At 34.2% G+C, this 12,625-nt stretch overlaps 1 protein-coding gene and 1 long non-coding RNA gene across 12 annotated transcripts in view; one reads left to right on the top strand and one right to left on the bottom strand.

The window, feature by feature from the left end:
• Positions 1 to 11,503, top strand: part of LOC125918671 (uncharacterized) — an 18,339-nt gene extending 6,836 nt beyond the window's left edge. For both annotated transcript variants that reach the window (XR_007456548.1, XR_007456549.1), the window contains exons 2-4: positions 8,279 to 8,427; positions 11,050 to 11,131; positions 11,220 to 11,503. This is a non-coding gene — a long non-coding RNA (uncharacterized LOC125918671). The remainder of the gene's footprint in view (positions 1 to 8,278; positions 8,428 to 11,049; positions 11,132 to 11,219) is intronic.
• ZEB1 (zinc finger E-box binding homeobox 1) overlaps positions 1 to 12,625 on the bottom strand; it is a 200,938-nt gene that overhangs the window by 157,589 nt on the left and 30,724 nt on the right. The gene's annotated exons all lie outside the window — the stretch shown is intronic.

Below are 12,625 nucleotides of genomic sequence, written 5' to 3'. Positions count from 1 at the left end.
TGGGCCTTCAGTAGAAGAGAAATAATTTTAAATTTGCTTATGTCACTCACTCTAGTAATACTAATCATCATGGCAGTAACTTAATTTTTAATACAAGACACATAATCCTGAAGAGTACCATGAGATTAATAAAATCATGAACCAAAAAAAGCACGGAATGATTTGCTTGGTGTGAATAACATTATCGATAATGAACCTGACACAACAAAACCAGTTTCGCATTCCAGCAATAATGAACAGCAAGGGACCTGCCAATGTGTTCGTATCTATCTATCTATCTATCTATCTATCTATCATAGATAAAATACATCCTACTAATCTGTAAGAGTTTTAGATTTTAACATTATCCCTAATTTTATAAATGAGGAAACAGTTCCAGTAATATGACATTATTTGTGCTAAGTGACACAGCTAGTCAATAGCAAAATCAAGACCCCTAAAGAACAAATGGTTTTATTACTATATTCAAGGAAAGAAACTGTTGTATCTAGAAAAAGATGTAATTTTCTTAGAAAGATTTCAACTTTTTAACCTCCAAACTACATCTCAAACACTCATATAATCAGCCCCAGCAAATGCAAAGAACCAGTGCATAAAGTTAGGGAAATAAAGCTGTATGATTAAACTGAACTTTCTTTATACGCTTTATAGCATACGTTCAGTATTACACCAAACTCTTAGAGACTAAGAACGTGGGTTTGAGGAATATATAAAATTGTATCAAATCTTTTTATAAAAAAATACAATTTCCTAGAATTTGCCATGATATTACTTCTATTTTTCTTTCACTTCCTGGCACCCTCTTTTACCCATTTTTCATAAATTGTCTAGCAATTTAAGCATGCTACATGGATAGCATTAGAAATAAGAAGTCTTATCTTGACTGTTTCAGGTGATATAACTAATGCCAACTATACATAAATGGTCAGAAAGAGAGGTTCAGAATATTTGTAAATGGGAAATATAAAAAGAAATAGTCAAAATACTGCTTAGATTTATTTAGTTGTAAGGATAAAAGCTGGCCACTAACTCAACTGAGATTTCATTGTCTATTCAGTCATAACTCATAAGATGCTTCTAGTGAAACACATCTTTTTAGTTCAGTTGGTCTCAAAAGTTAGAGTACTCCTTAGGCAAAACCTAAATTCTTTCATCACTCACCACTCCTTAGGCAACACCTAAATTCTTTCATCACTCACCAAAACTCTTTTGAACAGGCAATGATGCTAAACAAATTAATTCCAACTTACCACTACCACAACAATCACATGTTTGTATTTATGAACAAATCTCAATAAAGCTCATTTATTTCCTTTGGAAGTAAGAATCCTTGCTTTCTTAGACTTAACTCACCTTTAAATTTCATACATCATTCTTAAACATAAAATAATTTTAAATCACATCTTTGATTCTCATTCAAACCTTGCCTCCAGCCCACTCACCATTCCCTTCCCAGTATTTCTGGGAAGTTTTTAATAGGCAATTTTGTAGTATTTCATCACATTACATCTATGGAACTTCTCAATCAAGGTGTTCATATTATTGTGAGACAGCTCCTTAAAGGCAGAGGCTGTGGCTTTTTGTTTCTTCCCTCTGATACCATCAAAACTCAATGGCACTAGATGTGTATTTAGAGTACTTACTAAGCAAATGATATCCTTACAAGCTGATCTGTAAATGGATTAATTAAAAGCTATGGACAATTATAAAATTTTGTAACAATAAATATGTGATTTACTAGAGCACCCATGTAGTATTGTTTCAGGTTACTGGAACTTGCTGCAATAGGGTAAATACAAAATGGTCTTGAGAACTCTGTGAGATTTTTAACTCGTCTACATGGTTTCTAGAATAACACCTACCTCTGCATTAAAGAAACAGCATTCACTAGTAGTGTATCAGCTCTTGAGAGATATCAACAAAATATTTCAACATGATTCGTCCTATTGGCTGAAAAAAATGTCTCCTACATTTTATTTAAAAAATATTTTTCTTGCCTCTGAATTTGTATTTCAGTCTTCAAAAATATTCCACCTTATTTTATTCATATGATCAACCAAATTAATCAACAAAATCTTGTCCTATATTATTTATTTCTGATTAAAGAGATATTACAAGCTACTGTATTTTAGGGATATTGACTCATTAATCATTATAGTATCACACTGAATCAAGTAGGCAAATGTCATTTCCAAAATAAGTGGGACATTAATTTTAAAACATACAGGGAACTAGCATTTGTTAAGATATCTCCTACACTAGATTTAAGATCCATTATTTTTAATCCTCACAACCCTCAGATATAAGTATAACATGCCTATTGCCTATTTTCCACCTGTGAACCTAAGATTCTGGTGCTATTAAATGATCCAGTTATAATCGTCTTCAGTGTCTGTCTAGCTTCAAAATCCAAGCCCATCTCTCTTACAGTAACTACCTGGAACACATGCCAAGTACCATGCTTTTTGGAAAAAAAAAGGGGGGGGGTGTTGGGCACAAAGGGGCAGGTTCATGAGACAGAGAGAAAGGCATCAAATGAAATAAAAAACATCATAAAATCCAAGTACTTCCCTCACTGAAGTGCTCTTCAAGCCCATTAAGAACCTTCTTTCTCTTACTTTATTCACAAATACCCTTCTCTGCATGCTAGTAGCCATATGAATTAATATCAAGCTTTGAAAAATAGAAACACCATTTAACAATACGCAAAAGAACAATAGCTATGGAGAACTGTTCGCTGTTAAGGACATATGGCCCTATGACATACCTCAGTAGCCCCTGGAGACACTGTATTAACAAATATTCATCAACAATTCAGAATCATTAAAACATAAAGGCTTTCCAAGACACTTTACAATAAGAATGGCTGAGATGAAAGATTTTAGCAAGCAAAGAAGGGAAGCATCTGTTATCTGGAGATGTACTAATTGAATATCCAGTGATGATAAACTATTTTATCTAGAAACCTTCAAGAAGTATACATGCTATCATTTTGTATTTTCAAAACAGGATACAGTAGTGTGAAATCAAGCATTATAAATTTGGAGGAAAAAACAGTATTAAAAATTCCAAAAAGTATAAAGTTCTTAATTACCAGAAAACTACGGGCCCTGTATTAACACAAACTGCTATAAACTATGCTCCTTTCAAAATAGACTTTTACAGCCTCACTACTTCAAAAATGCAGGTGAAATATTTGTTGTTCCAATATACTTTTCCTCTCTCTTCCCTTCTCTCTGTACCATTACACTGAAGACTTCTCATTTTAACTTGAAGAAAAATGTTACCCCATGTAGTACGGCAAGTGGAACAAATTCACATTTAAAATTATCATAGGGTCTTTAGGAGTTCTGATACTCTCAATACCAGACGGTGTACAGGCTGACTCTTTAAGAAATGTTATAGCTCCTGTAACAAAACCCAGTTTCTCTAGCATCTTAAGCAAGGTTTCACACAGTAATGATCACTGCAGTACATAATTTAGCACGTGTGACCCTTTGTACAGGAACAATTCTGAAACATAGCAGCCAAAAGCATAGTTATTTATGTGCTCTGTTACCCTGATTTAGGGGGAAAAAAGACAAAAGAGGATCAGTTCCATACAAAGAACACAGTACTCCGCAAAAACAAGTAAAGTTTAGTTGAAAGGGAAACGGAGGAACTAAGCTAGCAACTGAGAAGCATAAACCATTTTGGCCTAGATTTGTTTGTAATGACAGTGTGACCCAGATACTCAATATTTGGCTAATATCTAAAAATCTGAAAACTGAAAGAAATGGTTTAAGTTGATTAAATATTTTAGTCCAAATGATGGGTGCTTAAAAATATACAATTAGCATTTTCTATACAGAGATTTTTAAAACTGTAAGTATTTTTGCTTTGTAAGTAATCCCATGAGTTATATTTCACCTTTATAACCATATAATAAGGATGAAACTATTACCGAGATCATGGTACAAAAATCTTCTGAAGAGCAGAAGGAGAATATACACTTTTCAAAGTAAAGCTTATTTAAGAAACTATTTATATAAACTTATGTTTGTTCCATTCATGGCCCACACAGTTCATTCTACAGAGTTGTCTATTAAGTGTCGAGAAAATTTTTGGAAAAAAATTCCTCAGTAGCTATCAAAGTGCTGCTAACAAGGGTGCTGGAACAGGAGACAGAGAACAGACCCACCAGACACCACCTCATACTTCCTGGGAGTGACAGGGAAAGCTGCTGGTGCTTCCTGTAAGCAAAGAGTTCAGACAGCACATGCTCCTTAATGCACCTGTAGCGACAGTACTGAGTGTTTATCCACTGCTTCCTTCCTAATGATCCATGATTTGATTCAGTATCCAAGTCTCCCCCAGTAGACCCGTGGACCTCAGGGGAAGCGGACAGACCCTGAGCCTCCAGTCTAGCCCACAATTAGTCTAATCCATTATTATGGTAAGTCCCTTCTCCCTTGCCAATGATTAGTTTAGGTGTTTTAGAATTAGACAAATTTAGGTCAATGAGAAGCAAGCAGGGGTGAAGGTAAAGGGTAACTGCTTAAGAGAAAGAAAAAAAGCTATAATGTCTTTGAAAGTGAAGTTATCTTCTGTGGATCTGAAAGAAACATATAATCCTGACTGCTACTGGTAGCCATTCTGTAACTACAACACTGGGATAAACCAATACTGTGTAGAAAAAGTAGAACAGAAAGCCAAACTGAATCCTTTAAGAAATCACTGAGCCACTGGCCTAACAATGTATGTCTGCTGCAATAACACACTTCTGGTGCTTTCTTATGAGTTAATATCCTTTTAAGTCAAAAATCAGATGAATCTGGAAATGAATTAGCTTTTAGAAAACCGATAGGTGCCAAGTTCTCAATACTTTCAGAAAATTATAAAACCTATTTTTACCTATTCCTGGCTTTTAAAGAATAATGTTATATATTATTTTTCTGTATTTTCTTAATTGCCTACAATAATTGTATATTATATATGTTATTGGAAGGCAGTATTCAAAATATCGGAGTGTAAAAAACAATCGAGCCTCTTCTTGATCATTAATACAAAAGTCAAATTATGCTTTTAATACAGTACTGCAATGAGTCCCTGATCTACTCAGATTGCTATAGTGTGATTTCTCTGATATCACAGGTCTCTTGTTTTTGCTGTACTTTACTCCTAACTGTTTAAGACAGAACCATTAGACTTTCATCTACATTTGATTGGTTCCCTGTACCCTATACACTCCCATCCCACTCTGAGTTCCCAGTCATGCATATTCAGAGCATTGAATTTGCTAGAAATATGCTCTGAAACTTATAAAATTATTTTGGGGACAGTGAATTTTTCTTTGAACTTAGTTTAAACTAAAAATATCATCTAGATAATTAGTTTTGTACTTCTTATAAATAATATCTCATTTCCTCTTTTCTTCTTTTTCTTTCCTTCCTAATTTTGACATTTCCTTTGCCTAGAAATAATTTTGATCTTTTACCTACATATAGAAGACCTCTATAAAGCAGAAGGTATAAAACAGAGATGTTTGGGCCAAATATATTTCACAGGCATATTTTGCACAGTAGTCACAGAGTATTTTTAAAACAGCTGAATTAGTTACCAACTAATTCACATAAAGATGTGTATTTTAGGATCCTTTTGAAAAACTAAAAAACTTGGCAACAATCAGCATTAATTCTTACATGGCCACAATCAAGTGAAAATAGAATACTGGCTGTCCCTCTCCCCACTAAGATAAGCATAAACTTTCTACAAGTCCAGTCTCCATATATGTCCCTAAATGGCCTAATTCTTCACAGTCAGAAGTCCTTATTATTTGACTTGCTGCTCCTAATACAGCAGATAATAACACCCCTAAGTACACAAAAGATACTGTTGGCCAAGAAAATAAAGCAGTTCATAAGGTATTCAGGGAAGCAGGCTTCCAAAATTTTCTCCTCTTGAGTCTTCTAATTTAACTAGGAGCCCGTTTCTGGAACCAATGATCCAGCAATAACTTATAATAATAAAGAAAAAAGTGTTTCTTAATAGAATGTTCCTTGAAACAAAATGGTTTAAATTTCTAAGTTTCAACCAATCAATCAATAGGAGAATCCTAAATATTCAGTCAACTTTCAAGTCTGATACTGACTAAAGAGTGGTATGAACAAGGTAACATGCACTACATGTGTACATAAAATTACTTATATGCTTTACCATATAAATTAGAATGACAAATTCTCTTTTGAAACTAAATTCTCCCTACGCTATTTAATGGAATAAAGCAATAGGAATTAGCTCAATTCACAAATTACTTAAGGAATAATGTTTTCTAAATTATATAATATAGTTACTTCCTAACATTCAAGCACAAGTTATTGAAGGGATTTTGGAGAGTATTTTGCACACATCCTATGCGTGGAATAACAATAATACTGGGTTTGTATTTCTGTCAAATCCCTAGGCTTTGTCTACCTCAAAAATTTCAAGTCTATCACCTTCTCTCCAACTCAACTGCTGTATCCATCATCTCCAACTTCATGTACACAAACAGCTTGTAACAATAGGCTTCTATATTCACTGCAGTCAGATTCATGTTTTTCAAATGAAAATTTAATCACGTTACACCTCTACTTAAAACCTTTCCAAGGCTTCCCAATATCCTTTAGGATACAGGCTAAGATCATATCATCTGTTTCCTACATTCCTCTCCATCTTTATTTCTCCTTCTTCTCAGTGCTCAGATAATACTGGAATCCTTTCCATTCTTTTGCTTTTGCAGACACTATTTCTGCTACCTGCAATGCTCTCTGACTCATGCTGGTTCTTCCCAACTAAGCCTAAAAGTTACTTCTCTTGTCCTTGCCTGATTTGCCCATTAATACTACCTCACCATGCCAGGCAGTTAGGTTTGCCTATTACGTACTCTAATTTACACCCTGTAAATTCTCTCTGTTCATCTTAGTTGTAATTATTTAATTTCAGTTTTTTCCAAAGTTTTTGGTTTCATGAGAACACAGATCTTAATTGTTTTATTTAATGTCTTGCAATATAATTTAATGTAATTCCAGGCATACAATACTAGCATTTAATAAATATTTGTTGAATAATGGATCTCTTAAAATTGAAGTTAATCCATAACTAAACTATTGTTGAGAAGGCAGCACAGTACAGTAGATAATACACTTATCTGGAGGTCTTGAAGACCTGGTTATTAGTCCCGTATCTACTACTTACTGTGTGACTTTAGGTCTCAAACACTTGGATTCTATACCTTAATAACACTATTGAACACCTGATCTGTCTTCCTTATGTAGTTGTTGGGAGGGGGAGAAAATGAAATAGTCTAGTACACTTTTTCACCTTAATATTTTTCAAATCAAGAGGAGTCTTAGAGTAAATATCAGAAAAACCTGCCAGTCATTACACGTTATAATACCTTGTCACTGCCTACCCAAGTAAGAACTTAGACATGACCAAGAATATACCTTTTGTCACCTCTGTTATCTGCAGATAGAACCATATACAGTGGAGTTTTAACCTAACATCAAGATCTTCTGGATGACTTTCAAGAGAAATTACTTAACTTCTAATAATATGTAATATAATTAGTAAAAAAAAAAAGCTACAAGTTTAATTAAATAGGAAATGGAAACCAAGCCATAAATTTAAGTATGCTATCAATTCTAAAGGTGTTAGAGGTCAAGAGTAGCATGTGGCTGCAATGCTTGTGGCTAAAAGTAATTCAGAATAATCCTCAGATAGAATGTTCCTTCCTCCCACAAGAAAAGTGTCTCATTTTTTCCAAAAAGAGAGGAAAATGTTATTAAATCAAAGGATGTCTCTTACAATTGCTGATTTATTTGAATAAAATATAGTAATATGCATGAATATGTTCTGCAAATTATGTGCCATACAAATAGGTGCCCATTGTGTGCTGTGTACAAAAAAATAATGCTTTACATAAAACTTAATAAAAGCTTCTCCCAAAAATTACCTATAAAATCTATGCATAAAAATAAGATGAAACAAGATTCTAATGTCATTAATTTTTTAGAGGAAATGAAATATTCCCCTTTTAGTAGACAGACTTGCCGAAACAGACTCCACTTCTTTCACTCTGTTCTCACTTTTAGCATGTCCCACATAACCCAGAACACTGTCATATGTCTAATTATTTAAAATATTCCCCTGGGAACCCTGTTCTAATAGGTAATCATTAAAATTCTTCCTTATGTCTTTCTCCATTCTTTCAATTGTCTGTTATATTTAATGTGATATTTTATTTGTGTCTTTCCAGATATTGTTTAAAGCCAAATCAATATCCTCTTCAATGTGATCTTCAAGCATGAAATAGGACACCGGCTTTCACTTATTTTACACAAGTAGTACCGGTTTTCTAGGACTTGCTTACCTGGTGACCAAAACCATGTACTGACAATATGACAGGTTGGTGGTACTGGTGACTACTGAGACTAAAACAAACAATACGTAACTCAAACAGAATCAAATTTTTGCCTATCAGTACCATGCTCCTTAAGCAAAGGAAGTATAGTAACTCTACGCCCTCCTTATAAAGGACCACTGGAAAATTATATATCTCTTCAGACTTCTTTCTCTGATTCAGTTTGTTAGTCCCTATGGCAAAGGACTTATATATTAGATTGTAAATAAATTCTGGAAGATGACCCAGAAAGACCACTTAGGAAAAGTCACAAGACTTCCCTGCATAATATAAGGTAGAATAGAATGTAGAGCTATGGCAAATAAGAACAGCAAACTTCTTTAAACATTTCTACTGATCAGCAGTTCATTACATTGTAAACAGCCCATATAGAACAGTTTATAAAGAATTTTGCATGAAACAGATGCTTAGATTAGAAGACCTATAAATTATGTGGCTGTTATAAACTTTACTCAAAGTGGAACCATCAATAAACCTTGATAAGGCTGATAAGACTTTAGATAAATTATGACTCATCACTAAAATTATACTTTAAGTACTATCATCACAAATATATACATTATTTAAACATGAAGGTCATGGGGAAAGGTGTGGTAAGAGTAACTGAATTTCCAGCGCTATGCTGTGTACTTCCAAATCATCTCATTTAACTGGTAAATTTTCCTGTGATGTTAACATTACTATGTGAGTTGAGAAAACAGTAAATAATAGCCGTTAAGTGACTCTATTATAAAGTCAGCATACAAATCCTCATGTGCTTGAATATACCAGTTTGTGAAACGTGGTAATGGCCAACAGCTAAATTCAGAAAAATATCCAATACAGTTGGAGTTTCCAAAGTTGGCTACAACAGTATGTCCCATCCCATTTTCTCTTTTATAGTGTGATTTCCTGTGCCAAGAAATAAAACCAATTTGCCCTCCTCTTGATATGGGCTGGTCTTGTGATCTGCTTTGACCAACAGAATGGGCACAGTGATTCTGGGTCACTCATGAATCTGGGCCTTCAAAGAGCTACAGCTTCTGCCTTTGCCTTTTGGAACATTTTTTCTTGGAATCTGGCTATCCTGACGTGAGGGAGCCCAATTAACATCACAGAGAGGCACCCTTACCGAGAACTAAGGGCCAGGGGCCAGCAACCTGCATCCATTGCCAGTCATGTGAGCAGGCCGTTTGAGTCTGCCCTGCCTTCCTAGCACTACAAGGAAAGCCACACAAGGCAGAAGATTCACCCAGTCAACCCTTAAAATGATGAGAAATAGTAAATTACTGTTGTTTAAGCCACTAAACCTTAGAGTGGTTTGTTATGAAGCACCTGATAAGTAAAACACTATTTCCCTTAGAAATGTATTTCAACAATACCAGTGTCAGCACTTAAATGGCCAATAAAAACCAAAATATACTTGGTTTCTGTGACTGAAATAGAATTGTGAAAAAACATAATAAAGCCTAAGCTTTAAGAATTACTAAGGGTTTGGGCACCCAGGCGGCTCAGTCAGTTAAGTGTCTGACTCTTGATTTCAGCTCAGGTCATGATCTCAGGGTTTGTGAGTTCGAGCCCCACACTGGGCTCCACACAGAGAGTGCAGAGCCTTCTTGGGATTCTCTCTCTCCCTCTCTCTCTCTCTGCCCCTCCCATGCCCACTTTCTCGCTCTCTCAAAATAAATAAACTTTAAAAAAAAAGAAAGGTTACACTTAGTGTAAATAAAAAAACCAGTAGGGTTCAGTGCTTAAAATCACAATGTGTCATAAAATGACAAGGACTTTTTATGGATAAAGTTAATACTGACAAATCACTAAGTCTTAAAATAAGAAAATAAGAAGGCATCACTTTAAGTTCAAAAAAGAAAGACAAATAGGTAACAAGGCAGACTTTGGTTAGATCAAAATAGATAATCCAGATTAAATTTCTTAGCCTATGTATTATAGACTACCATCATATGAATAGTATACAATAAAATACACAGCACTGAATCATACTAAACATTCTATCTTATTCAGAAAATTCTTCAAAGAAGAATTAAAATAGCAACACACCACAGAAGGAGCAAAATAGCAAATATTCATAAATATTTCCAGTTGGCAGAGTCTGGATTACAGTCTACTGTCTTACATTAAACATCTATTATATGAAAGTACTGTTATACCATGAAATATGCTGAGTGCACACAAATTAAAAAAAAATTATTTTAGATACTCTTAGGGATAGCAGATGCTAATTTATTACAAAAACTAAGAATATAGTTGATTTATGAAAGATAACCATCATCTCCAGTGGTGTCATTGATAAGGAGATTACTTAGATAGACAATTGCTGTGATCCAATAAAACGGAGTCTCTTATGATTTAAACAGCAGAGAGAAAATAACCTGGCATAATTCCTACTTTGCTGCTATAATAAAAGGTAGAAAAATGGAATTTCACATATTTAATATAATCTTATAATTCTTACAAAATAAAGAATTCTAAAATATCACATAAAGAATAAAAACAACTCTCATGTTTTACCAAACTAACTTTGTCATTTCATCTACTTAAAAAGATTTCTGAAAAACTGGAAGAAATTCAATGATTTACTCAATTTTAAAACTCAATTTTATTTTCAGGCAGACACTATGGAAAATACTATATCCAAAAAGAAAAATGTATTTTGCTAAAAGGAACTCCCAAGGCAACTTTACCATAAGGGTAAGGTCTAATGATTTATAACTACTACATATCTTTTCAGTTGCTACTGGAGAATACACATTTAAAACAGATTTATTCGTTTTCTTAGGTTGACCTCAGATATTCAGTGAACATTAAGGTTGCAGCAATGCCCAAGCCCTTGCACATTCACACAAAGTTACTCTTTGGCTGTAAAGGATCCTTTTAAAAGAGAGAAAGTGAATATAATGGAGGAGAAAGGGACTGGGGAGGAAGAAAAAGCCGCTTTTGTGCCATATGAATTATTTATTCAGTCAAGCAATGAACTCACTATTTCCAACTCTAACAATCTATCAGGGAACTCTAAATAAGTGAACTCAAAGAGTAATAAAGTTTAAAAACTATCACTACTTACCAAGCTTGATTTTTTTTCTACTTGCAAACATTTTTAACTTTGTAAATTATATTTTTACAGAGTAATTTATAGTTCTAACTTATAAGTTTTATAAATCAGACAAGAAGTGTCAATTTTTAAAAAACCAAAACAATCAGCTAATAACTTTCATCAGAGGATATTAGGAATTAACAAACTATTTTTTTGTTATTTTTTAAAAATTATTTATCTTTGAGAGAGACAGAGCATGAGCGGGGGAGGGGCAGAGAGAGAGGGAGACACAGAATCTGAAGCAGGCTCCAGGCCCTGAGTTGTCAGCACAGAGCCTGATGAGGGGCTCAAACTCAAGAACCATGATCATGACCTGAGCCGAAGTCAGATGCTTAACAGGCTGAGTCACACAGGCGTCCCTATTTTTTTGTTACTCTTAATTTAGAAACCCAATTGCAAAAATGCTCATTTATCAACCTTTTTACTACTACTATTATTTGTGTCTGCTTAATAATTAAGTATCTTAAACTGGCTCAAGAAAACCTTTCTCCACTGGTGATAATGTCATCGCGATGTTTTACAGAAATCTCTAGAAGGTCGTCTGGTTCTTGATAAGCATAGCCGAGTTAGAGTCATATTTCCCTCACAACCATTAATGATGTTTGGTTGCCTAAATTATTAATAGAGATTAAGCCTTTGAATAAAGGCAGAGATAAGGTACTTGTTTCCTGAAAAGAGAAATAATCAGGTTTAATATATGCCCATCACCTTCTCTTTACATATTTGAGATGATGCAGAATTTTTGCCCCCTTTCTCATCACAAAATAATTTACTCTAGAAATATGAAAACACTTTGCCTTTTGTGTGAATGTTTGAATCTTCATTGCTCTCTCTTTTTGGCTTTGACTGAGGCACTTGTAACCTGTAACCCCCACACAGAATGCAACTTCTTTTGAAAAGTTACACACAAATCCTTATACTTTCATTCTCTATTTAAAGTTGTTTGAAAATCGCTATGTCTCAACAGAAGTGTCTATAATTTGACTGGACTAGTATTTTCAGATAAAATACCCAAATAGTAAGCCTAATATCTTGTCCATTTGGTCTAGCTCCCTCCGTGGTCCAGGTGCCTCTGATTCTCCCTGCTTCTG

The sequence above is a fragment of the Panthera uncia genome, chromosome B4 (assembly GCF_023721935.1).
Source record: "Panthera uncia isolate 11264 chromosome B4, Puncia_PCG_1.0, whole genome shotgun sequence".
In the NCBI taxonomy this organism is placed as follows: domain Eukaryota; kingdom Metazoa; phylum Chordata; class Mammalia; order Carnivora; family Felidae; genus Panthera; species Panthera uncia.
Note: the sequence above shows the minus strand (reverse complement) of the source record. Positions and strands in the feature narration are given on the sequence as shown.